The sequence below is a fragment of the Dasypus novemcinctus genome, chromosome 6, assembly GCF_030445035.2.
Source record: "Dasypus novemcinctus isolate mDasNov1 chromosome 6, mDasNov1.1.hap2, whole genome shotgun sequence".
NCBI classification, from domain to species: Eukaryota; Metazoa; Chordata; class Mammalia; order Cingulata; family Dasypodidae; genus Dasypus; species Dasypus novemcinctus.
Genome location: NC_080678.1, coordinates 60756599 through 60782988, shown reverse-complemented (window position 1 = coordinate 60782988; position 26390 = coordinate 60756599). Strand labels below are relative to the sequence as shown.

Sequence of the window (26390 nt, the reverse complement as noted above, 5' to 3'; positions counted from 1 at the left end):
ATCACACTGTACTGATTAGTTTTATTAAATTTTGAAATCAGTAAGCATTAATCTTCCAGTTTTGTTCTTTTTCAAATTTGTTTTGACTATTTTGGGGTTCTTGAATATCTATATAAACTTTAGAATCAGCTTGTCCATTTCTGGGGAAGAAAAGCAGTTGGAATTTTAATAGGGATCACATTGAATCAATAGATCCTGGGGATATTACCATCTTAACAATAAGTCTTCCAGTGAAATAAACATGGAAAAATGTCCATGCTCAGGTCTTCTTTACTTTGATTCAGTGATATTTTATCTTTTTTCACACTATAAGTAATGTTTTCATGTCCTTCCTTCTTTAAATTTTCTTACTTATTTAATCTTTTTTGATGCTACTGAAAATGGATTTTCTCCTTAAATTTATTTTTGAATTGTTTGTTGAAAGTGTATAAAAACACAACTTAATTATGTGTATTGATCTTGTATCCTGCAATCTTCTGAACTTGATTATTAGTTCTAATTGTATTTTTATGGAGTCTTAAAGTTTTTCTCTATATAAGATCTTAAAATCTGCAAATAGAGATAGCTTTACATCTTCCTTTATAATTTCATGCCTTTAACTTCATTTTAGTGCTTAATTGTCTTGGTTGGTGGAACCTCCAATATAATGTTAAATACAATTGGCAAGAGAAGATATCCTTGTTCTTGATGTAAGAAGAAAAGCTTTCAGTCTTTCACATTAAGTATGAAGTTAATTGTGGCTTTTCATAGATGTTTATTAGATTGAAGATGTTGCCTTCTATTCCTATCATGTATTAGTGTCGGAGTTTGTCAAGTTCTTTTATGCATCTATTGAAATGATCATGTGTTCTTTCTCTATTTTATGAATATGGCATATTAGAGAACTGATTTTAATATGCTGAGCCACCCTTACATTCCTGTGGTAAATCCCGCTTGCTCATGAACTTTAATCTTTTGATATGCTACTGATTTTGGTTAGCTTGTATTTTGTTAAGGATTTTTGCATCTATGTTATTAAGAGATATTGATTAATCTATAGTTTTCTTTTCTTTTGATATCCCTGTCTGATTTGGTATTAGGAAAACAATCACCTCATAGAACAAGGTAGGAATTATTCCCTCTCTTCAATTTTTCTGGAAGACTTTGTGAAGAATTGATGTTAACTCTACTTTAAAACTTTTGTAGAATTCACCACGAAACTGTCTGGGCCTAGGAATTTCTTTGTGGAAAGTTTTGATTATTAACACAATCTGTGTCTTTGTTTACTTGTAATAAGTCTATTTTGATTTTATATGGAAAGGCAAAAGTGGTAAAATAGCCAACACAATACTGAAAAAGAACGAAGTCAAAGGACTGATATGACCCAACTTCAAAACTTGCTATAAAGATACAGTGATCAAGACAGTATGTTAAAATGAAAGAAGAGACAGATAGAGAAATATAACATAACAGACAGCTTAAAAATAGACCTACCCAAATAGAGTAAACTATTCTTTGAAAAATGGACAAAGGCAATTCAAAGGAGAAAGGATAGACTTTTCCACCAATGGTACTGGAACAACTGGAAATTAATATGCAAAAAAAAATGAATCCAGACATGGACCTTACTTCATAAATATTAATTCAAAATGGATCATAGGCTTAATTGTAAAATATAAAATTATAAACTTCTAAAAGGTAACACAGGAGAAAATACAGGTGACGGGTTTGAAAATGACTTTTTTTAACTTTTTTGGAAAAATCAAGTTGTAAACTTTTATTACAAATTAAAAATGAGGTTCTTAAATATCTCAAGTTGACCAGAAATGAAACAACTTAAAAACCTTTAAAGGTATATTGAGAAAAACCAGGGTTTTTAGAAAACAAGTTTGTCATTACTAAAAAGAGACGTCTTTAGGTAAAAATAATAAAAAAACCATGCTGCATAGATAATACAGATAGTTCTAGTTAACGGGTAAAAAGCAAGTACTTAAGCTTTTTAGCTTAAATCTTTTCTTCATATCTTACTGCTGGAATTTCATATTCATTTCTTCTTGTTGGATGACTAAACGCGACGATGGCAGAGATGGTAAGCGGGCGTTTACTTACTAGCCCCACCCTGCTCAGCCTCGGGAGTGGACACATTCTCAGCTGGTGGATCGGCTACTTCTGTCTCTTTGCCATCTTGTGGTTTAAGGTTTTTTGGGCATCTGCCACATTAATTGAAGTTACAGCAGTACCGACGCTGAGGTGACTGCTGACCTTGAGTCTTATCTCCTTGATTTTCCTTATCATCTTCATTGGCATCCTCTCTAGGCTGTCTTTGGCGAGGAGGACCCCTGCGGAATCGTGGTCTATAACCCCCACACATAGTCTGTCTCACTGGTCTACCATGTTCTCCTTCACCCTGGTTGTCAGCACCCTCCATCACTTCTCCATGAGCAGGAGGGTTGGAATACTGCGGTTGACACCCATAGGGTCTCTGCATATAGTAAGGTGGGAATCGTCTCCTGCAGTAGGGTTGGCGTTGTTGGGCCTGGCTTTTCAGAGCACTCTCCGATGATTCTCATTCTTTTCCCCACTCTCACTATTCTGGTAATTTTGCTGGTAATTGCGTGGAGGACCCCGACAACATGGATAACATCTAAATGGTTAAAGTCTGCTGCATACTTACTGCCTTGCAGGGCCCGTGATGTTTGCTGCCTCTAGCCCCCTTTTTCTCCGTCAACAACATCAAATCCTCAGTCTCTCCATCTCCCACACTGAGAAGGTACTTCCTGGGGTTATTCTTCTCTATGGCAGTCTGGTGTACAAACACACTTGGCATTCCTGTTAATGGAACCATATCCATTTCTTACATTGAACCGTTTTACTGTTCCCAAAACCTTCACTGCTGTGACCCTCTTGTCCCCGGCGGCATGCGCCGCAATGTGAGGCCTCCCGGTCGCCACTCCCCGCGCCCCTGCAGGTGGTGCCGGGCTTGGTGCCCACACTGCTGAGCGCGGGGAGGCGGCGGGTGCTGGCCCTCGGCCTCGCTGCTCAGGGTTGCGGTGATGGTGACCACGGCCGGCTGTGGCAGCTGCGGCTCCTCCTGGGGTGTGTGATGGTAACTGGGCTGGCACAGCAGAGGGGCTGCTCAGGGCTGTCTGGGGTCCGCTCTCTGTTCCTGCTAGCGATCGACCTCTTAAAATGACTTTTACTTTGCTTAAACAATAGGAATTTATTGACTCATGTTTTTGAGGCTAGGATCAGCTAAAAATCAAGGTGTCAGCATGGTGATGCTTTCTCCCAGAAAACTGTTATGTTCTGGTGCAGGTTGCTGGCCATCCTTGAGGATCCTTGGCTCACAACACATTGTAATGTTCTCTCCTTTCTCTTTGGGTTCCATTGACTTCGGTTTCCAGTTCTTCCCCTTGTCTTCTTTTGGAGATAATACTTTAGATAAAACCATACAGGCACTATCCAGGAAAAGAAAAGAATTGATAATTTGATATTTATCAAATTTTAAAACTTCTGCTTTGTTAAAAACTGTTAAGAGAATTAAAAGAAAAGCCACAGACTGAGAGAAAATATTATCAAAATTTATATCCGATAAAGGACCTGCATACAAAATATAAAAATATAAAAATAACTCATAATATTCAACAATAAGAAACTATCAATTCAAGTTTTAAAAATGGGCAAAAAACCCACACACCTCACCAAAGAAGATGTGTAGATAGCAAATAAAAACATGAAAAGGTGTTCATTCAACATTATATGTCATTAAGGAATTGTAAAGGAAAACAACCAGATAGTGTTTACACCTATTTAAATGAATAATAAAAAAAAAAAAAAACAACCACCACCAACAACAAAAATAGAATGAGGAACTCTCACTCAGTGTTGTTGGGGATGAAAAATGGTACAGCGACTTTGGAAAACAATTTGGCAGTTTCTCATAAAGTTTAACATAGGCCTTACCATATGATTCAGTAACTTTTCTCCTTGGTATTTACACAATTGAGTTAAACACTGATGTCTACAAGAACCTGCATATCAATAATTATAGTGAGCTTATTCATAATTGCCAAATATTGGAAGCAAGAAAAATGACCTTCAATCGGTTAGTGGATAAATAAACTAGTTCATCCATACAATGGAATTTTAAAAATATATATGCTTTCTATTTTTTTTAAAGATACTTAGATTACATAAATGTTACATTAAAAATATAAGGGATTCCCATATACCCCATTCCCTACCCCTCCCACATCTTCCCACATTAACAACGTTCTTCATTAGTGTGGTACATTTGGTAAAATTGATGAACTCATTTTGGAGAACTGCTTCTAAGCATTGATTATAGTTTATATTGTAGTTTACATTCTCTTCCGCACATCTTTGTAAGTTATTACAAGGTATATAATGGCCTGTATCTGTCATTGAAATGTCACTAAGGACAATTTCCAAGTTCCAAAAATGCCCCCAAATTACAGCTATTTTCCCTCTCCCTCCCATCAGAACCTCCAGTGTCCACAACCTCAACATCAATGAAAGCGATTCTTTCATTGCTAGAATCTGATAAGTCTATAGTAGAATGACAGTAAGTCATTCTAGTCTGTTGTTCATTCCCCAATCCTGATGTTTCTGGAATGGTGATGCCACTCTGCCTCTAACTGAGAGGGGGCTCAGATCCCATGGGGCAGATGGATGGGACAATCTTGCTTGCAGTTGCAGCCTCTCTGTTCCTTGAGATGGTCATTGTCAGTCATCACCTCTTATTAGTTGTTCTGGGTGAGTTGAATGAACTGAAGAGTAGGCGTTGCAAATCTGTTGAGATTCAGGGTCAAACTGGTACATGAAGAGCCTGAAGATTCAAGTCTCTTGAACATACACCTATCAAGTATATTATTAACTATAGGTTCGTATAGAAGGGGCAGAAGAGCCTTGTGCAGGGAAACCACAATTGAGTCCAACTCTGCCACTCTGGGGAGCATAAATTTCAAAGTAGGGTCCACTGACAGGGTACCAAACTCCTGATCTGTCTGCCCTGCCTATAGTGTTGGATGTCTCCAGAACTGTCACAAGTCCCATATTTGAGATGCAATATTTCCTTTGGCAGTTAATGAGATCCTGCTGAAACATGCATAAGCATAACCTCTGGAATGACCTCCCAATTCACTTTGAAGTTTCTTAGCCATATAAACTCATTTGTCTTTATATTTTCCCTCTTTTGGTCAAGGTCTTTTTCCAGTTGCATTGCTAGTTGGTGCTTGGTAGCAATCCTTCTGTGCCAGGGAGGCTCATCCCTGGGAGTCATGTCCAATGGGATAGTAATCAGTAATAAAAAGATCAATAAAATGTGGTATATACACACAATGGAATACTACTCGGCTGTAAGAACAAACACACTACAAACACATGTGATAACATGGATGAATCTTGAGAACCTTATGTTGAGTGAAGCAACCCAGACATTGAAGGACAAATACTACATGACCTCAATGATATGAAATAAACAAGCTGCCCTAGATAGCAAGAGACTGAACGATAGGCTTACAGGAAATCGGAGGGTGGAGGAAGGATATGAGCCGATGTCTGCAGGGGTGGAACTTAAGACGAGATGGTGGTAAGTATGAACACAAAGAAGAGATAAAATGGGGGCAAGGGGTTGCCTTTGGTTGGGGCTTTACGGGTTTGAGGGTGGCTGGGGAGGGACGGTTGGGTAATGTTGCCCAAAAGTGGGGGGAGGGAGGGGTAGCATACGAACACAGGAGAGGGTTAGGAGGTGGTGGAGAGTAAAATGCCGAGAAAATAATATCAAAATATAATAAAGAGGGTTACCTGTTTAGAATGCTCGGAGGGGAGGGTCTGATGCAGGACGGGCTCCTGGGGAATGTATAAATGCTCATTCTGCTAGAGTGGGTGACACCATGGGGTAGAATCCCAAGTAGTGAGAGTGGGGGTGGACCCACATCCTGGGGAGGACTAATGCCACCAAATAGAGGGAACTCTATCCCTCGAGAGAAAGGGTGGCTCCCAGGGCATTGGGGCAGATGAGCAAGTTAGGCCCTAAACACTATTCCATCTATCTCTGGAAGTGGCTCCTCAGGAAACGGAGGTTGACTGTCACTGTGGGCACCAAGGTGGAAGGGAAAATGGACGTTAAATGTGTGGAACCAAAGTAAATGGGGGGCAAGGGAGGAGTTTCTTGAGAGTACACAAGGATGGACATAAAACATGTAATATTACACCATAACATATAGGAGACGACAGACTGATAATGTAAACCATAATGTAAAACATAGGAGAACTAAAAATGTAAAAAACTGTGTATCCTAAAGTATGCACCATAATGTAAGCACAGATATTACCATGTTAGAAAGCTAATATCTCAGACTCTGTACATCACCTTAAGTATATATGATGTGAATAGGGTGTAAGAGTATCGCTGTGGAAGGAAAAGGTGTTGTGGTGGGTGTATGGGAGTGCTGTATATTATATATATGCATTGCTGTGGTCTAGGACTCCTACGAAGAAACGCTGAATAATTAGGGGGGGGGAGGAAAGGATAGGATGTGGAATTTTTTCAAGTCAACATTCTTTATCTAAGTTCTTTATCTAACTTTATCCAAGTTCTTTAGCTATCCTTTAAACCCATTGCTATATGCCATTCCCTAGTAAGGGACCATGACATTATATTGGGCTTCAAATTTCGGGGAGTTCTGGATCACAGAGTGTTTCTACAATGGCAATGGAGGGATACTGGTATGGGATACCAATGACAGGTGATATATGGCTGACAGGGAGCTGTACAGAACATATGTCCAGGGTGCATGGTAATGATTGGATATACTCATAGTGGCAACAATTAAAAACCCAGCAGGGGGGGTACTGGGTTCCTGGCCAGTGGTGCTCTGTCGTGGTCCCTAGGGGAGCAGCGATAGTCTCCCAGGTACAGCGGCGGGGACCGGGAGGGAGTGAGGGTTCAACAGTGAGCCCCTGATGCTAATGACTATGCTTGTGAGCTGATAAACCTAAAACAAGAACAAGGCCTAGAGCAACATTGTGCCTGGGAATTTCCTCCTGTCAGCCTTCATGTTACTCAAATGTGGCCAGTCTCAAAGCCAAACTCAGCATGTAAATGCAATGCCTTCCCTCCAGCGTGGGACATGACACCCGGGGACGAGCCTCCCTGGCAACGAGGGACCACTATCAAATACCAACTGATGATGCAACTGGAAAAGGACCTTATACGGAAGGTTCAATGCGGATCAGCAGAATATCCATGTCTACATAAAACAACATGACTTTAAAATGCTGTTTGACCTAAAGTAAGGGGGAAATGGAAAGGAGAAATGAGTTTATATGGCTACGAGTTTCTAAAAAAGAGTCTGGAGGCTGGCAGAAGGATTGCCCTCATGCACAACTGAGCAGAGTCAGAGAGACAGATAAAGCAGATACAACCCCCAGATGTTGGTTCCTTTGAAGGCTAAAGAGACCCATGAGAGTTATGGCCATGGCTGATGGGGTTAACTACCAGGGCAGATGGCCCCTCTCTGGAAATGGTGTTTATGTGTGATGAATCTGGACTCAGATGGGATCTCCCTTCATAAGACTTTCATGCTAATGTGCTGGAGGTGCAGTTAACGTTGGGATTTAAGATATATTTAGGGGATTTGAATCTCTGGACTGACAATGTGATAGCCAGGTCCTGAGCCTCAACAGACTCCAGCACCTACAATCTGATTTATTGGACTTACCACACTCAGCTAAGATGGAGTTGAAGAAGGACAATCACCACACCATGGAGCCTAGAGTGATTACAACTGAAAATGGGAGGATTGCATCCAGCATCCATGTGGAATCTGAGCCTCCTCTCGACATAGAGGTGCAATGGACACAACCAATCCAATGTCCACATAGAAGAGGTGGCATTGGATTGGGAAAAGTGGACATGGTGGACGATGGGTATGGGGAAGGGCAGGAAGAGATGAGAGGTGGGGGCGTATTTGGGACGTGGAGCTGCCCTGGATGGCGCCTCGGGGGTGATCACCAGACATCGTGGATCCTCACAGGGCTCACTGGATGGAATGGAGGAGAGTATGGGCCATGATGTGGACCATTGTCTTTGTGGTGCAGACTTGTCCAAAGATGTACTTACCAAATCCAATGGATGTGTCATGATGATGGGAATGAGTGTTGTTGGGGGGGGAGAGGGGGGGTGGGGGGGTGGGGTTGAATGGGACCTCACATATATATTTTTAATGTAATATTATTACAAAGTCAATAAAAAAAAAAAAAAAAAGAAAAAAGAAATGAGCTACCAAGCAGGAAAAGCCATGGAGGAACTTTAAAAGAATATTGTGAAAGACTTTCATATAAGTAAAAAAGACTGATCTGAAAATGCTACATGTAGTATGATTTCAGCTATATTACATTCTGGAAAACACAAATTTATGGAGACAGTAAAATCATCAGTGATTGTCAAGCATTCACATGGAAGTGGAATTAGAATAGGTTGAACATGGGACATTTTTTTAGGGCAGTGAAATTACTCTGTATGATAATATAATGTTAGACACATGGCATTAGGCATTTGTCAAAACCCATAGAACTGTACAATAGGAAGGGTTAGCCCTAATGTAAACTATGAACTTCAGTTAATAATAAGGTATCAATATTGGTTCACCAATTGTAACACATATACCACACTAATTCATAACAATACAATAAACTGTGAATGGAAGTATGGGTGGACAGAGTATATGGGAACTCTGTAATTTGTTCAGTTTTCCTATAAATCTAATACTCTCTCAAAAATAAGAACAAGGCCTAGAGCAACATTGTGCCTGGGAATTTCCTCCTGTCAGCCTTCATGTTACTCAAATGTGGCCAGTCTCGAAGCCAAACTCAGCATGTAAATGCAATGCCTTCCCTCCAGCGTGGGACATGACACCCGGGGACGAGCCTCCCTGGCAACGAGGGACCACTATCAAATACCAACTGATGATGCAACTGGAAAAGGACCTTATACGGAAGGTTCAATGCGGATCAGCAGAATATCCATGTCTACATAAAATAACATGACTTTAAAATGCTGTTTGACCTAAAGTAAGGGGGAAATGGAAAGGAGAAATGAGTTTATATGGCTACGAGTTTCTAAAAAAGAGTCTGGAGGCTGGCAGAAGGATTGCCCTCATGCACAACTGAGCAGAGTCAGAGAGACAGATAAAGCAGATACAACCCCCAGATGTTGGTTCCTTTGAAGGCTAAAGAGACCCATGAGAGTTATGGCCATGGCCGATGGGGTTAACTACCAGGGCAGATGGCCCCTCTCTGGAAATGGTGTTTATGTGTGATGAATCTGGACTCAGATGGGATCTCCCTTCATAAGACTTTCATGCTAATGTGCTGGAGGTGCAGTTAACGTTGGGATTTAAGATATATTTAGGGGATTTGAATCTCTGGACTGACAATGTGATAGCCAGGTCCTGAGCCTCAACAGACTCCAGCACCTACAATCTGATTTATTGGACTTACCACACTCAGCTAAGATGGAGTTGAAGAAGGACAATCACCACACCATGGAGCCTAGAGTGATTACAACTGAAAATGGGAGGATTGCATCCAGCATCCATGTGGAATTTGAGCCTCCTCTTGATATAGAGGTGCAATGGACACAACCAATCCAATGTCCACATAGAAGAGGTGGTATTGGATTGAGAAAAGTGGACATGGTGGAAGATGGGTATGGGGAAAGGCAGGAAGAGATGAGAGGTGGAGGTGTCTTTGGGACATGGAGCTGCCCTGGATGGTGCTTCAGAGGCAATCACCGGACATTGTAAATCCTCACAGGGCCCACTGGATGGAATGGAGGAGAGTATGGGCCATGATGTGGACCATTGACTATGAGGTGCAGAGGTGCCCAAAGATGTACTTACCAAATCCAATGGATGTGTCATGATGATGGGAACGAGTGTTGTTGGGGGGGGAGAGGGGGGGGTGGGGGAGCGGGGTTGAATGGGACCTCACATATATATTTTTGATGTAATATTATTACAAAGTCAATAAAAAAAAAAAAAGAAAAAAAAAAAAGAAAGATTAAAAAAATACTGACCAGGGTCAATATCAACCTCATGGTCCATGTTTTCTGGAAGTCAACTATATATCTCTCTCTGAAAAAAAAAGGAAAAAAAAAAAAAAAAAGATAATTTTGTAACTCTAGTTGTATCACATTGAATGTTTTTCCCTGAAGAAAATAGAAGATCCAACCAAAGAAGTTTAAACAATAGCAGAATTGTCATTGAAATTAAAAAAAAAAAATCTAGAGACAGGATAGTTCCACAGTTTATGAATTCAGTAGCCCAGGGACCCTATCTCTTCATAGCTATTATAACTATAGAAGGTATTATTTCTTCATAGTACCAGATGCCTGTGGCAATTTTAGTGATATGCTTAAAAAGTTATGCTTCATTTGAATAGAAGTAAGTTTCATCCTTCAGGTCTCTTTATTAAAGAAGGCAACCTTTTTGCAGAGGTTCCTAAGAGATTTGATCTTACATCTATGGCTTATCAAAATGATAATTTACACAGACTATTTTAATTACCATGGATGGTAGGCTGGTCTGTATGCCTCAATGGTTAAGGAGGGTTATGCTGCTGAGTAGGTGACAAATTACATGTGCTAAATTATTCTTAAGAATAATTTCTTAGTTTCCTCAAATACAGTCATCTCAGCAAAAATGTTTCTTAACCTGGATATATTTAGAATACTATATCCTTTCTTTTAATTACCACATGTATTTGTGATTCTGATTCTCTCATAGTTGTAATTACTGTTATATAAACTTTAAAGCAATGTCTTTAGAAGTAAAGATGATAACAAAATATGAATTAAGCAACCTCATTTTATCTTACCACCTTTGAGGGGCCAAGCACTCCATCCTTTCTACCTCACTGATGTGGACTGAATTGTGTAGCCCAGTTCGGACATATTCTTTGTCTTGGTCCACATTCTGGTGGGTGTGGGTCTATTGTAATTAAGGTCACTTTGAGATTTACTTCACTTAAAATATGGCCCAGCTAAATCAGGTTAGGCTTTAATCTGGAAATACTGGCATCCTTCATAAGCAGAATAAAAGTCAGAAGAAGAGAGAAGCCACAGGGAGCATCTGGAAGCCATAAATCATTGGAACTGGAGGAGAAAGGAAAAGACATGGCCATATGCACTGTCATGTGATGGAAAAGTCAAGGAGTAAGGATTGCCAGCAGCCAGATTGTCACAGTTTTCTGGGAGAAAGTATTGTCTTGCTGACACCTCAGTTTTAGACTTTATCCTGGCCTCAGAACCATGAGCCAATAAATTCTGCTGTTTGAACCAACCCATTGTATTGTGTATGCTTTAGCAGTTGGAAAACTAAGACACCATTTCCATTTTATTTCATTCTCCAGGTATTCTCAAATAATTTGGTACTCATTTCCAGATATTGTATTACTGATTTTTCTTAAATAACAACATAGATGATATCTCATTTTCTGTAACTGAATGATCATGATAGTTTTATTTTTAATAGTCAACAACTGGAGACATATTAACCATCCATCAACAGGAAAATGAACAAATAACTATATAATAGAGTACTACTCAGAAATGAAATAGGATAAACATGATATACTCACAAGAAAGTGGTTGATTCTCATTATAATTATGCACAGCGAAGGAACCATCCTGGTACATATTAAGTGATTTAATTGGCACGAAGTTCTAAAATCTATGAAAGAAATTAAAAAAAATGATTATCTCTGGTTAGGGAGAAGAGGTGAGGGACTGGTTTAAGTTGGAAAGAGCAGGAGAGAACTTTCTGGAGTGCTATAAATAATATATCTTCACAAGTCAAACCTTAAACTATATACTAAAGATCTGTGAGTGTCACTGTATGGAATATACACATCAATAGTTTTTAAAACATTAATAGAGATACAAAGGAAAAATGAAGTGAACAAAAGGAAATCAGGCAGTGAAGAAAACATCTTTGATAACCATTAAAATATATTTCATGATATTCTCTTTACATGTGTCCTACATACAATAAAGTAAACTCACAGTAAAGTTAACACTAATTATGATGATAAAGTATATAAAGGGTAGACCCAGGCAGCACTGAGAATTCAGGGAAAGGAATGGGGCTTAGTCATGGAAACCCCACTGAGAGAGTGACATTTAAGCTCAGGCCTGAAGGACAGGAGGGAATTACAGAGATATGGGAGAAGTAGACATTCTGAGCAGAGGAAACAGCATGTTCAAATGCCCTGAGGCCAAGAAGAGCCCCGCTGGCTGTGAACCAAGAGAAAGTCATTGAAGCTAAGGGTATGTTCTTAACCAGTGACCAAGGAGGTCAGCAGCCAGGACCAAGGATGGATAGAGGTCATGGGGAAGACTAAGATTTCCTTCAAAGAGCAATGTGGAATAACTGATGTATTTGAAATCAGGGATTCCCTCTTTCCCTCTGTTGGCTTCATTGTGGGTGTTTGTCTGTGGATCCAAGTTTTAATTCTGGACGTTTATGTAACCTTGAGTTTTAATCTTCCCATCTCTCTCTGCCCAACTCTCTATGGGTCCCTCCATCTGCCTCTCTAAGGTTTTTCTTAAAAAAAAAGAATTTTTTATGTTGTGTTCTTGACTTTTCTTAAATCACAATTTAAATGATTTCTTAAATTCCATTCTGTTCCTAGTACGTTATTTTCAAACTAAACATTTTCACTTTATCTTGAATTCATAACTAGATGGTTAAATATTCAGGATTTGCGCCTGAGATAGTGTGAAGAGCCAACCAAACAAGAAGGCAGTGTTCTTATCTGAGGAAACTATCCTACTAGGCCAGTAATGTCAACAGAAAATTTGGAAAATAATATTTTTACATATTTCTGTATCTTGATGTTTAAAACAACACTGAGGGAGAAATAGTGACAAACTTCAGATGATTTTAATGTCATACCTGAAACAAAATTGCTTTCTAAATTAAAGGAAATTCTAAATATTTTAACCTGAATAGAAAAAAAGATTCCCCTTTAAACCTGCCACTAAGATAAAAGTGATAAAGCATTAAAGCTCTCTAGATCAAAGTTTGCCAAATGTCAATGTGAGGAGGACTACATCTTAATTACCTAGAATTATTAGTTAATTTGCAGATTTGGGGTAAAAGTCCAGACTTATTGAGACTAAATTTCTGGATGAAGGGTCAAAGAATCTAAGCTTTTAATGAACTCTCCTAATTATTTTTGCAATGGGTCAACAGACTTGGTAATCAGGGTTATAGCTCACTACTCTGAATTCAGTTAGCAGAGACATTATGGGAAAAACTGAATTTCCTGAAAAAGTAAAGAAACTTTTATCTCTAATTTTCGACTGAAATGTAGTCTAGTCACAGTAAGATAATAATGAAGTATCTTGACTTGAATTAGGTTAATAAACCTAAATGGGCTCCTAAACATTTGTTAGAACCTTAGAAACTTTCAGTTTAATAATCCATTCTAATATTTTTCAGAAAACAGCATCAATCTCACTACTCTTATCATATCTTAATTCTGTATAACTCTGAAAAAAAGAGCATTGATCAGTAGATCAATATGGACCTGGAATGAGGGCAATGGAATTAGAATGTTAATTAATCAGTTAATGTATCCATTCAACAATTATGTATTGAGTTATTTCTGTATGCCAGTTAGACACAGGGGTTATGATGATAAATAAGACAGGGTTCCTGTCCTTAAGTCCTTTATCATCTTTTTATGGGAACCGACCAAAAAACTATCAATTATAATTTTTAAATATTACTAAGGGGTTATTAAATGGTGTTCAGATAAACATATAATTAACCACTAATATTTTAGGGGCATCAAGGGAGACGTCAACTGAGAGTGAAGGTTTAGCATTTCAAGTGACCTGGGATGTTTCATCTTTTGTTGATTTGGATGATATAGCTATATGTAAGAATTCCTGACTTAGGAAATAGTGAAGCTCATCGTCATGAAGCCTTGTTTTGAAAGAGCTTATGTTACTATCAAATGTGAAAGCTTGGTTGTTTCCCTGCCCCTTTCTGAGTTAAGGAAAGCTGGAACTGACTGAGAGAGATTACAATAATTATGAAGAAAGTATTTGAAGAAATCCATAAAAGCTTAAAGGATTCTTAGGGGATATATGATGGACATTTTTGAACATTATAGAATAATCTTTATATTTAGTCTTATTTCTCCAGAATTTAGAACAAACCAAGGGGGAATGTTATGAAAAGTATAATATTTCAGATAAATGTTGGAGTTAATTTTTATTACTTTAGTAATTCAATAACACAGTTGGCTGCTTTGATGTATTTATACATCTCCCTAACACTGAAGTCATTAATCAGAAATAGAATAGTGCTTTATTGAATGCTGTGCAGAGAATTTCTCCTTTGGACTGTCAGTTATTATCAACTCATGGTAAAACCCCTACAAGTACCACAAAATGATTCTAAGTGTATTTTTCTCATAATGAAAAAAAAATTTATACGAGTTAATGAGTAAATAAATAGATTTAAAATAACTAATTCAGCAATTAAGGCTCACAATAAATCTACCTGTTTTCTATGAATATATTGCAAAGGGGCCTGGCTTCATTATTTGAAATAAAGGCATACTCCCCTTCCTCAATTTAAATGTTTTTTTTTTTTTTTTAATAGAGAGAAATGGAAGAATATAATACTGTGGTAACCACAAGGATAACTGAGAAAAAGAAAAGACAGATGCACTAAATTAATCAAGTTAGCAAAGCAATTATTTCAGAAAGAATCGAGCACAGACCACAGAAAAAATAACTGTTTATCAAAATTGCATCTTTTTCACTTAAAGGAACAGAAATAATTTCTTACATAAAACAAAACACTCAAGGACTTAATTTCCTAGCTGCTGAAACAAATACCATACAGTGGGCTGATTTAACAAAGGAATTTATTGTCTCACAGTTTTGAGGTTAAGAAAAATCCAAAATTGAGGCATCAGCAAGGTGATACTTTCTGCCTGAAGACTAGCATTCTGGGACTGGCTGCCAGCAATCTTTGGGTTCTTTGGCTTTCCTGTCAAATGGCAATGTACATGACAATGTTTTCTCCTTCCTCCTCTGGGTTCTGTTGACTTATAGCTTCTGACTGCTCCCCATATTTTCTCTCTCTCCAGTGTGGGGTACATAATTCCAAGCCACCAGAGGATTCTATTAGTAAAGATGTTAATTTTTTTCCTTCAATAATTATTTATTAAACAGTTTTATTGAGATATATCCACATACCATATAATCTATCCAAAGTGTATAATCAATGACTTTTAGTATAACCACAATGTTGTATATTCATCATCTCAAAAATTTTAGAACAATTTTATTACTCCAAAAAGAAAAACTTCACCCCCATTTAGCACTTTCCCCAGTCCTGCATAACCACTAATCTAATTTCAGCTTCACAAACTAAACTGATTTATATTTACATTTTATATGAATGGAATCAAAGAATATATACTACTCTGTGTCTGGTTTCCTTCAATTAGTATAATTTCTTTGTCTGATATTAATATTTTGTAGCATTACCCTACATTTGTTCTGCTTTAAAGAAAAACAGTCTTGTGTATGCAATTTTACCTATATTTGTATTTCACATAATATATTTATATTTCAAACAATATATTTAGTTCCTAATAGCACAATATTTGTCCTTTGGTGTCTGGCTTGCTTCACTCAACATAATGCCCTCCAGGTTCATCCATGTTGTTACATTTTTCACAACTTCATTTCTTCTTACCACTGCATAATATTCATACATATGCATACACCATCACGTGTATGCACCACAATTTGCTTATCCATTCATCAGTTGATGAACACCTGGGTTTTATCCAACTTTTGTTTACTATTAATAATGCTGCTATGAACATCAGTGTGCAGATGTCTATTTGTGTCACCACACTCTTCTGGCAGTATACCTAGCAATGGTATTGCTGGGTCCCATGGCAAGTCTATATTGAATTTCCTTAGGAACTGCCAAACAGTCCTCCACAGTGGCTGTACCATTCTACATTCCCACCAACAGTGATTAAGTGTTCCTATCTCACCACATCCTCACCAACATTTAGTTACCAACTTTTTAACAGCAGCCAGTCTAATAGGTATGAAATGATATCTCATTGTAGTGTTGATTTTCATTTCCCTAATTGCTAGTGATCTTGAACATTTTTTCATGTGTTTCTTCACCATTTGCATTTATTCTTTGGAAAATCTTCTTTCAAAGTCCTTTGCCCATTTTTTAAAATAGTTCATTTTATTCATTCATTCATTCATTTATTCATTCATTCATTTATCCCCCCCTCCCCTTGCTGCTTGTTTGCTATCTGCTCTCTGTGTCCATTCGCTATGCATTCTTCTGTGTCTGCTTGTCTCCCTTTGTTCATCTTGCTGCACTAGCTCTCCGTGGGCATGGGTGGTCAGCTCTCCGTGCAGTGCAGGCAGTCAATTCTCCACAGGGCCCAGGCCAGCTTGCCTTCACAGCAGGTCCTGTGATGTGAACTCAGGGCCTCCCATATGGTGCCCATATGGTAGATGGGAGCCCAATCGATTGAGCCACAGTTGCTTCCTCTTTTGCCCATTTTTTAATTGGAGAATTGTCTTTTGTTAAGTTGTATGATCTCCTTATATGTCATGGATATTAAAGCCTTATCAGATAAGTGATTGCCAAATATTTTCTCCCATTGAGCTGGCTGCCTTTTCACCCTTTTGACAAAGTCCTTTGAGGCGCAAATGTGATGAATTTTAAGGAGGTCTCATTTATCTACTTTTTCTTTTGTTGCTGGTGCTTTGGGTGTAAGGTTTAAGAAACTGCTGCCTACCACAAGATCTTGAAGATGATTTCCTACATTTTCTTCTAGGAGTTTTATGATTGTTATTATTTATTTAGGTCCTTGAGTTAATCCACTTTGAGTTAATTTTTGTATAAGGTGTGAGATAAGGGTCTTTTTTTTTTCTTTTGGATATGTCTGTCCAGTTCTCCCAGTGCTATCTGCTGAATAGACTATTCTGTCCCAGATAGGTGGGCTTAACAGCTTTGTCAAAATTCAGTTGACTGTAGATGTGAGGGTCAATTTCTGAATTCTTGATTCTTTGGCCAATTAGTCCATCCTTATGCTAGTACTATGCTGTTCTTACCACTGGAGCAAAACACTATGTTTTAAATTCAGGGAGTGGGAATCCTTCAACTTTGTTCTTCTTTCTTAAGACATTTTTGCTATTTTGGGTCCCATTAACCTTCTAAATAAATTGATTATTGGCTTTTTTGATTTCTGCAAAAAAGGCTGTTGGGATTTTTATTGGGATTGTGTTGAGTCTGTAAATCATTTTGGGTAGAATTGATACCTTAACAATATTTAGTCTTCCAATCCATGAGCATTTATTTAAATCTTCTTTGGTTTCTTTTAGCAATGTTTTGCAGTTTTCTGAATACAGGTCTTTTATATCTTTGGATAAATTTAATCCTAAATATTTTATTGTTTTAGTTGCTGTTTATAAATGGAATGTTTTTCTGAAATCCTCCTCAGATTGCACATCAGTAGTGTACAGAAATGCTGTTGATTTTTGAGTGTTAAACTTGTCTCCAGCCACTTTGCTGAACTTGTCTATTAATTCTAAAAATTTTGCTGTGGATTTTTCAGAATTTTCTAGATATAGGATCATGTCATTAGCAAATAGGGAAAATGTTACTTCTTTCCTTCCTATTTGGGTGCCTTTTATTTTTTTGTTTAGCCTAATTGCTCTACCTAAAACTTCTACCACAATATTGAACAATAATGGTGAAAATGAGCATCCTTGTCTTGTTCCTGATCTCATTGGGAAAGCTTTCAGTTTTTCACTGTTGAGTACAGTGCTAGTTGTAGGTTTTTCATATATGAACTTTACCATTTTGAGAAAGCTTCCTTCTATTCCTATCTTTCAGAGTGTTTTTATCAAGAAAAGGTGCTATATTTTGTCAAATGTTTTCACTGCCTCAATAGAGAGGTACATATGATTTTCCTTCTTCAGTTTATTAATGTGGTTTATTACACTAATTGATTTTCTTGTGTTGAACCACTCTTGCATACCTGGGATAGAACCCACTTGATTGTGGTGTATAATTCTTTGAATGTGCTTTTGGATTCTGTTTGCTAGCATTTTGTTGAGGATTCTTGCATCTATATTTATTAGAGATATCCATCTATAATTTTCTTATTTCATGGTATCTTTATCTAGTTTTGGTATTAGGGTGATGTTGGCTTCATAGAATGAATTTGATAACACTCTTTCCTGTACAATTTTTTGGAAGAGCTAGAGCAAGCTTGGTATTAGATCGTCTTTGAATGATTGGTAGAATTTACCTGTGAAGCCATCTGGTCTTGGGCTTCTCATCTTTGGAGGTTTTAATGACTATTTTGATCTCTTCACTTTTGATTGGTTTGTTGAGATCTTGTATTTCTTCTAGGGTCAGTGTAGGTGGTTTGTGTGTTTCTAGGAATTTGTCCATCTCATCTATATTTTCTAGGTTTTGGCATACAGTTATTCACAGTATCCTCCTATGATCTCTTGTTTTTGTGGGATCAGTGGTAATGTATCCCCTCTCATTTCTGATTTTATTTGTATCTCTCTCTGTTTTTCTTTGTCAGTCTAACAAAGTGTTTGTCAATTTTGTTGATATTATAAAAGAACCAATTTTTGGTTTTTTGATTCTCTCTATTGTTTTTTTTCCCCCAATTTTATTTATTTCTTCTCTGATCTTTACTAAGTCTTTCTTTCAGTTTTTTTTTGGAATTAGTTTGCTGTTCTTTTTCTAGTTCCTCCAGGTGTGCAGTTAGGTCTTCACTTTTAGCTCTTACTTATTTTTTAATGTAAGAATTTACATTAATGTAAGAATGTATAAATTTCCCTCTCAGCACTGACTTTGTGGTGTCCCACAGGTTTTGATATGTTGTGTTCTCATTTTAATTCATATCAAGATATTTGCTGAATTCTCTTGCAATTTCTTCTTTGACCCACTGATTATTTTAGAGTGTGTTGTTTAATTTCCAAATAGTTGGGAATTTTCCCTTTTTACTGTCCATTGTTGCTTTCTAGCTTCATTCTGTTATGATCAGAGAAAGTGTTTTGTATAATTTCAATCTTTTAAAATTTATTTAGACTTGTCTTGTTGTCCATCATATGGTCTATCTTAGAGAAGGATCCATGGGCACTTGAAAAAAAAAAGTATATTCTGCAAGTTTTGGGGAGAAATGCTCTATAGATATCTGTTAGGTCTAGTTCATTTATTATATTACTCAATTCTCTTTTTCTTTATTTATCTTCTTTCCAGATGTTCTATCCAATACTGAGAGTGGTGTATTGAAGTGTCCAGCTATTATTGAAGAGAAATCTATTTTTCCCTTCAGTTTGCCAGTGTGTGCCCCATGTATCTTGGGACACTGATGTTAGGTGCATAAATATTTTGTATGTTTATTTCTTCTTGGTGAATTATCCCTTTTATTAATATATAATGACCTTCTTCATCTTATATATTATATAACATCTTTGCTTTTAAAATCTATACTGTCTAATATTAGAGTTGCAACTTCAGCTGTTTTTTTAATTACTATTTGTATGGAATATCTTTCTTCAACCTTTCACTTTTAAACTGGTTGTGTCCTTATGTCTGATGGCTCATATTTTTTAATCCATTCTATCAGTCTATGTCTTTTGATTTGGGTGTTCAAGCAATTAACATTCAATGTTATTACTGTAAAGGCATTACTTACTTTATCCATTTTGGTTTTGGCTCTCTGTTTTCATATCCTACTATTGTCTATCTTTTTTGCCCTTTAATTTACCCTTTCTAGTAATCATCATTTCTACTCTCTTCTCCACATCTCTCCTTGTTTTTCCCTTTCTGGCTGCAGCAGTCCCTTTAGTATCCCTTGCAAAACTGAACTTTTCCTAGTATATTCTATCAGGTTTTGTTTGTCAGTGAAGAGCTTGAACTCACGCTGATTTCTGAAGGACAGTTTTGCTATATACAGAATTACTGACTGGCAGTTTTTTCTCTTTCAGTACCTTAAATACAGCATACCACTTTCTTCTCACCTCCATAGTTTCTGATGTGAGGTTAACACTTAATCTTATCAAGTTTCCTTTGTATGTTTTGATGCTTTGCTTTTCTCTTGCTGCTTTCAGAATCTTCTCTTTGTCTCTGATATAGTCATTCTGAATACTAGGTATTTTGGGGTAGGTCTCCAGATTTATTCTGTTTGGGTACATTGTCCTTTTTGGATTTTGATATTTATATCTTTCATAATGGTTGAGAAGTTTTCAGTCATTATTTCCTCAAATATTTCTTCTGCCCCCTTTCCATTTTCTTCTCCTTCTGGGACATCAATAATGTGTATGGATTTGCATTTCACATTGCATTCAATTCCCTGAGACCCTGTTCCACTTTTTCCATTCTCTTCTCTTTCTGTTCTCCTGTCTTTTCCAGTTCAGATGTTCTGTCTTTGAAATCACTAATTCTATCTTAAAGCAATTCAAATCTGCTCTTATATGCCTCTAATATATTTTTAATCTCATCCATCATGACTTTCATTCCCATAAAGTCTGGCACTTTTCTTTGCAGGCTTTCAAATTGTTCTTTATGCTCACCCACTTTCTTCTTAATATCCTTTATCTCTTTAGACTTATTTTCTTTCAATTCTTTAAATTGGTTTAGGAGAATCATTTGATTATCACTGATTAATTGTCTTAAATCCTGTATCTCTTCAGGATATTTGATTTGCTTCTTTGGCTGGGTCATCTTGTCCTGTTTCTTAGTATGACTTGTAACTTTTTACTGATGTCTATGCATCTGAATGTGTTGGTGAATTTACTCTGATGGCCAATTTCTCTCACTTGCCTATTGTTATTTTTTCACAGTTCTTCTTTGATATGTGTTTCAACTTATCCTAAGTCTTTAAAATTGCTCAGCTTAAGTTATCATAATTGTGCCAGGGACTCATTAATGGGCACAGATTTTCTCTCAGAAATTAGAGAACAGAGAGACCCAAGTGCAGTTTTTGTCCATGCAATTTACAGACTAGCCAGCAGATGGTACTCATTGGCACACCTGTCCACAGAGGCATATCTCTCTCTGTTTTCTTTTGTTTTGGTCTTGCAGACCCAAGATTCAAAGTAGGCTCTGATAACTCTGGTTTCTCTTCAGAATTGCATAAATCTTTCGCCTTTTACAAAGTGAGCACTGATGGCCAAATTCACTGAAGAAATACCCCTGACTCCCCATCCTGTTTCCCTTGTAACAGCTGACTGAAAAGACACTGTCTGCTCCCTTCTCAGTCAGCTGCAATGAGCCAGGGGTTTTAACCCAGCTTAATATTATGGGGGTGGGGGAGATGAGCCCTTTCCAGCCCCTGTGGGACTTGGAAACTCACGTTTGTTGTTTTGGCTTCTTCATCTTTGTCCCTCAACCTCTTGCGAATTGTGGAAGTACTGTCCTGAAAGAACAAACACAGACAACAAGCAAAATAAATGAGGATGCCAACTCAGGGAAACTGGCTCAGTGCTTGAGTGCTGCCTTCCCACATACAAGGTCCTGGGTTCAAGTCCTAGCCCCTGGCACCTCAAAAAAAAAAATAGTTTTAGAAGAAATTTCAAAATATTTTGAACTATAAGAAAATGAAATGCAACTTAACAAAATTTGTGGATTGCAGTAAAAGCAATGCTTAGAGAAAAAAACATAGTTTTAAATGCATATCTTAAAGAAGAATGGTCTAAAATCAATAATTTAAACTTCTACTTCAGAGAAAGAAGAGCAATTTAGGATTACAGCAAGCAGAAGAAAATAAATAATCAAAGCTAGAACAATAAGCAATAATATTGAAAACAGAAAAATGGTCAAAATTAACAAATCTAAAAACTGGTTCTTGAAAAGATCAATAAACTTATTAAACATTTACTCAGGTGATAAAAGAAGAGAGAAGACACAAATTATGGATATAAGAAATGAATGAGGTTCCATAACTACTGATTCCAAGTACATTAAAATAAAAATAAAGAAATACTATGAACTCTATGCTCACAACTTTAATAACTTAGATTAATTGGACCAATTCCTTAAGCAACTCAAACTACCAAAATTCTCAGAAGAAGAAATAGATAATCTGCAAAGGCCTATATCTAGTAAAGAGATGGAGTCAATAATGGATAACCTTACAAAAAGAAAGTACCAAACTTCATGAAATTCACCAAACAAGACTGTAATAAAATTCTCTATAGTTTCTTTCAGGAAATAGAAGCAGTGAGAACACTCCTAATTCATTCTATGAGGCCGGCATCCCCCAATACCAACCCCACACAAAGGCATTTCATAAAAGGAAAACTACTGGTTAATATCTCTCATGAACATTGATGCAAATATCATCGACACAATATTAGCACATAAAATCCAAAACTGTTTAAAAATATACTCTAGGACCAAGTGGTATGCAATGTTGGTTAAATATTTGAAAATCAGTTAATTACTCTATCAGAACCCAGTTACTTGGAAACAACATAACCACAAGGGAATCTGGAAAATATTATTTTCTGTGTGTCCAGAAAAATGTAATTACAGAATTGAGCATACAATATTGTTTCTGATAAGACATTTCAGCTCAATGCTAAATTTTAATACCTTTTCTGATAAATGATTTGTAATATGTACCTTTGGATGATTAGTGCTTCTTATTCCCACAATCATGTTCCTGCTGGGTTTTTCTGTGGTACGACAATTCTCTTGAACCTGTGCTGCCAATGATAGGCAGAAATATTTCTAATGGAGAAGTTAAATTTATATTTGAAATGTAAATATCACCCCATTTTACTCTTAATTTAGACAAGTAAAATCAATCACTTAAAGGAAAAAAAGAGAAGAATTTATTGTTTAAGAAAAGGAGATAGCTTGTGGCATAAATAATAATCTGTACAAAAGTAGTTTATTTTCACTACTGATCTATAAATAACCTGGTCCAAGACATTATAATTCATAATGTTTTAAAGCCCTCTTAGGTTGAGTATAGCAAGTGTTATACAAATTTGGTTCTTTTGCAACATGCCTTTAACTATTTCCAGTAGTGAATTAGTCATTGATTATTCTGGCTGAAATGTCTGAGGAAGAACAACTTTTAAAGAATTTGTGACAGTATGATCATTGCCCTTTATCAAACAGATTAACAACATCTTTCTCTACAGAATAATCTGGGCAAAGGTTGGAAAATATTTACTTTCTAATATATTATTTTTCTAAAAAGAATTGCTTATCAAGTCTGAAATAAACCTATTTTTTGACACCAAAGCACATGATTAAAATGTAAAAAAAATAGCCAATCAACCAACTGTAAACTTGCTTTAAATAAAAGCACTTATAAAAAAATTAAGTTGAGAGTATTAGCCTAAATATACAAGGATGACGAACACAACAATGATATAGTTCAAATCTTAAGTTGTTTTTTAATCCATTTATAATACCTCTTACCTGATCACCTCATATCTTATATTCATCTCCTCTATGCTATTCAACCCACATACCACTCTCTGATTAATCTTAAGTGATAAATATGTTGATATCAATTCCATTGCTCAAAATGTCGAATGGCCTCCAATGTACATGGAATAAAGTCCAATATTTACTTGTATGTAATTTACAATTGTATCTGGTCCAAATATATCTTTCCACTTTTATTTTCCATAATTATTTTACCATTTCCAAATTTTTGCTCTTACTGTGTCATTTTCATGTCCATTCCTACCCATCTTTCAAAAAATCTGATATTTTCTGCCTTATGAAATCTTCTCTGATAGCTCAAACTTAAGGTAACATTTTCTTTTGAAAAACTTTCAGTCAAATTTAATTCAACAAACATACTTTGAGGTAATGTATCATAGAGGAAAAAATGTTTTCCACACTAAAGTGTAAAATCATGGTTCTTTATGTCTATATTATTCAAGATTAATCTTGTTTCTTGAACTCTCTGATCCTCTGTTTTGTCATTTATAAATTTTAGTGATAATATTTAAATGTTGGAATTTTTATAATTTTAAATGAGATTCTGTTTAAAAATTGTCTATAATAGTGCCTGGCACAATGAAAACAGCTATAGAATGGACTACTTAATATTGCTTATTAACAGTATTATTTTTTTTTTAAATTTTTTTATTTTTTATTGACTTTGTAATAATATTACATTAAAAATATATATGTGAGGTCCCATTCAACCCCACCCCCCCACCCCCCCTCTCCGCCCCCCCAACAACACTCGTTCCCATCATCATGACACATCCATTGGATTTGGTAAGTACATCTTTGGGCACCTCTGCACCTCATATACATTGGTTCACATCATGGCCCATACTCTCCTCTATTCCATCATGTAGGCCCTGTGAGGATTTACAATGTCCGGTGATTACCTCTGAAGCACCATCCAGGGCAGCTCCATGTCCCGAAGACGCCTCCACCTCTCATCTCTTCCTGCCTTTCCCCATACACTTTGTCCATTATGTCCACTTTTCCCAATCCAATGCCACCTCTTCTATGTGGACACTGGATTGGTTGTGTCCATTGCACCTTTATGTCAAGAGGAGGCTCAGATTCCACCTGGATGCTGGATGCAATCCTCCCATTTTCAGTTGTAATCACTCTAGGCTCCATGGTGTGGTGGTTGTCCTTCTTCACCTCCATCTTAGCTGAGTGTGGTAAGTCCAATAAATCAGATTGTAGGTGCTGGAGTCTGTTGAGGCTCAGGATCTGGCTATCACATTGTCAGTCCAGAGATTCAAATCCCCTAAATATATCTTAAACCCCAACATTAACTGCACCTCCAGCACATTAGCATGAAAGTCTTATGAAGGGAGATCCCATCTGAGTCCAGATTCATCACACATAAACACCATTTCCAAAGAGGGGCCATCTGCCCTGGTAGTTAACCCCAGCGGCCATGACCATAACTCCCATGGGTCTCTTTAGCCCTCAAAGGAACCAATATCTGGGGGTTGTATCTGCTTTATCTGTCTCTCTGACTCTGCGCAGTTGTGCATGAGGGCAAACCTTCTGCCAGCCTCCAGACTCTTTTTTAGAAACTCGTAGCCATATAAACTCATTTCTCCTTTCCATTTCCCCCTTACTTTAGGTTAAACAGCATTTTAAAGTCATGGTATTTTATGTAGACATGGATATTCTGCTGATCCGCATTGAACCTTCCGTATAAGGTCATTTTCCAGTTGCATCATCAGTTGGTAGTTGATAGTGGTCCCTCGTTGCCAGGGAGGCTCATCCCCGGGTGTCATGTCCCACGCTGGGGGGAAGGCATTGCATTTACATGCTGAGTTTGGCTTCGAGACTGGCCACATTTGAGTAACATGAAGGCTGACAGAAGGAAATTCCCAGGCACAAAGTTGCTCTAGGCCTTGTTCTTATTTTGGGTTTATCAGCTCACAAGCATAGTCATTAGTATCAGGGGCTCACTGTTGAACCCTCACTCCCTCCCGGTCCCCACCACTGTACCTGGGAGACTGTCGCTGCTCCCCTAGGGACCACGACAGAGCACCACTGGCCAGGAACCCAGTACCCCCCCTACTGTGGTTTTTAATTGTTGCCACTATGAGTATATCCAAACATTACCATGCACCCTGGACATATGTTCTGTACAGCTCCCTGTCAGTCATATATCACCTGTCATTGGTATCCCATACCAGTATCCCTCCACTGCCATTGTTGAAACACTCTGTGATCCAGAACTCCCCGAAATTTGAAGCCCAATATAATGTCATGGTCCCTTACTAGGGAATGGCATATAGCGATGAGTTTAAAGGATAGATAAAGAACTTGGATAAAGTTAGATAAAGAACTTAGATAAAGAATGTTGACTTGAAAAAATTCCACATCCTATTTTCCCCCCCCCCCCCCCCTAATTATTCAGCTTTTCTTCACAGGAGTCCTAGACCACAGCAATGTATATATATAATATACAGCACTCCCACACATCCACCAGAAAACCTTTTCCCTTCCACAGTGATACTCTTACGCCCTATTCATATCATATTTACTTAAAGTGATGTACAGAGTCTGAGACATTAGCTTTCTAACAAGGTGACATCTGTGTTTACATTATGGTGCATACTTTAGGATACACAGTTCTTTACATTTTTAGTTATCCTATGTTTTACATTATGGTTTACATTATCAGTCTGTCATCTCCTATATGTTATGCTGTAATATTACATGTTTTATATCCATCCTTGTGTACTCTCAAGAAACTCCTCTCTTACCCCCCATTTACTTTGGGCCACACATTTAACGTCCATTTTCCCTTCCACCTTGGTGCCCTCAGTGATA

At 37.3% G+C, this 26390-nt stretch overlaps 1 pseudogene; it reads right to left on the bottom strand.

Annotated features, from left to right (window-relative positions):
• Positions 1-2080: 2080 nt before the first annotated feature.
• LOC101446187 (Y-box-binding protein 1 pseudogene) lies at positions 2081-18533 on the bottom strand (annotated as a pseudogene).
• Positions 18534-26390: the final 7857 nt, after the last annotated feature.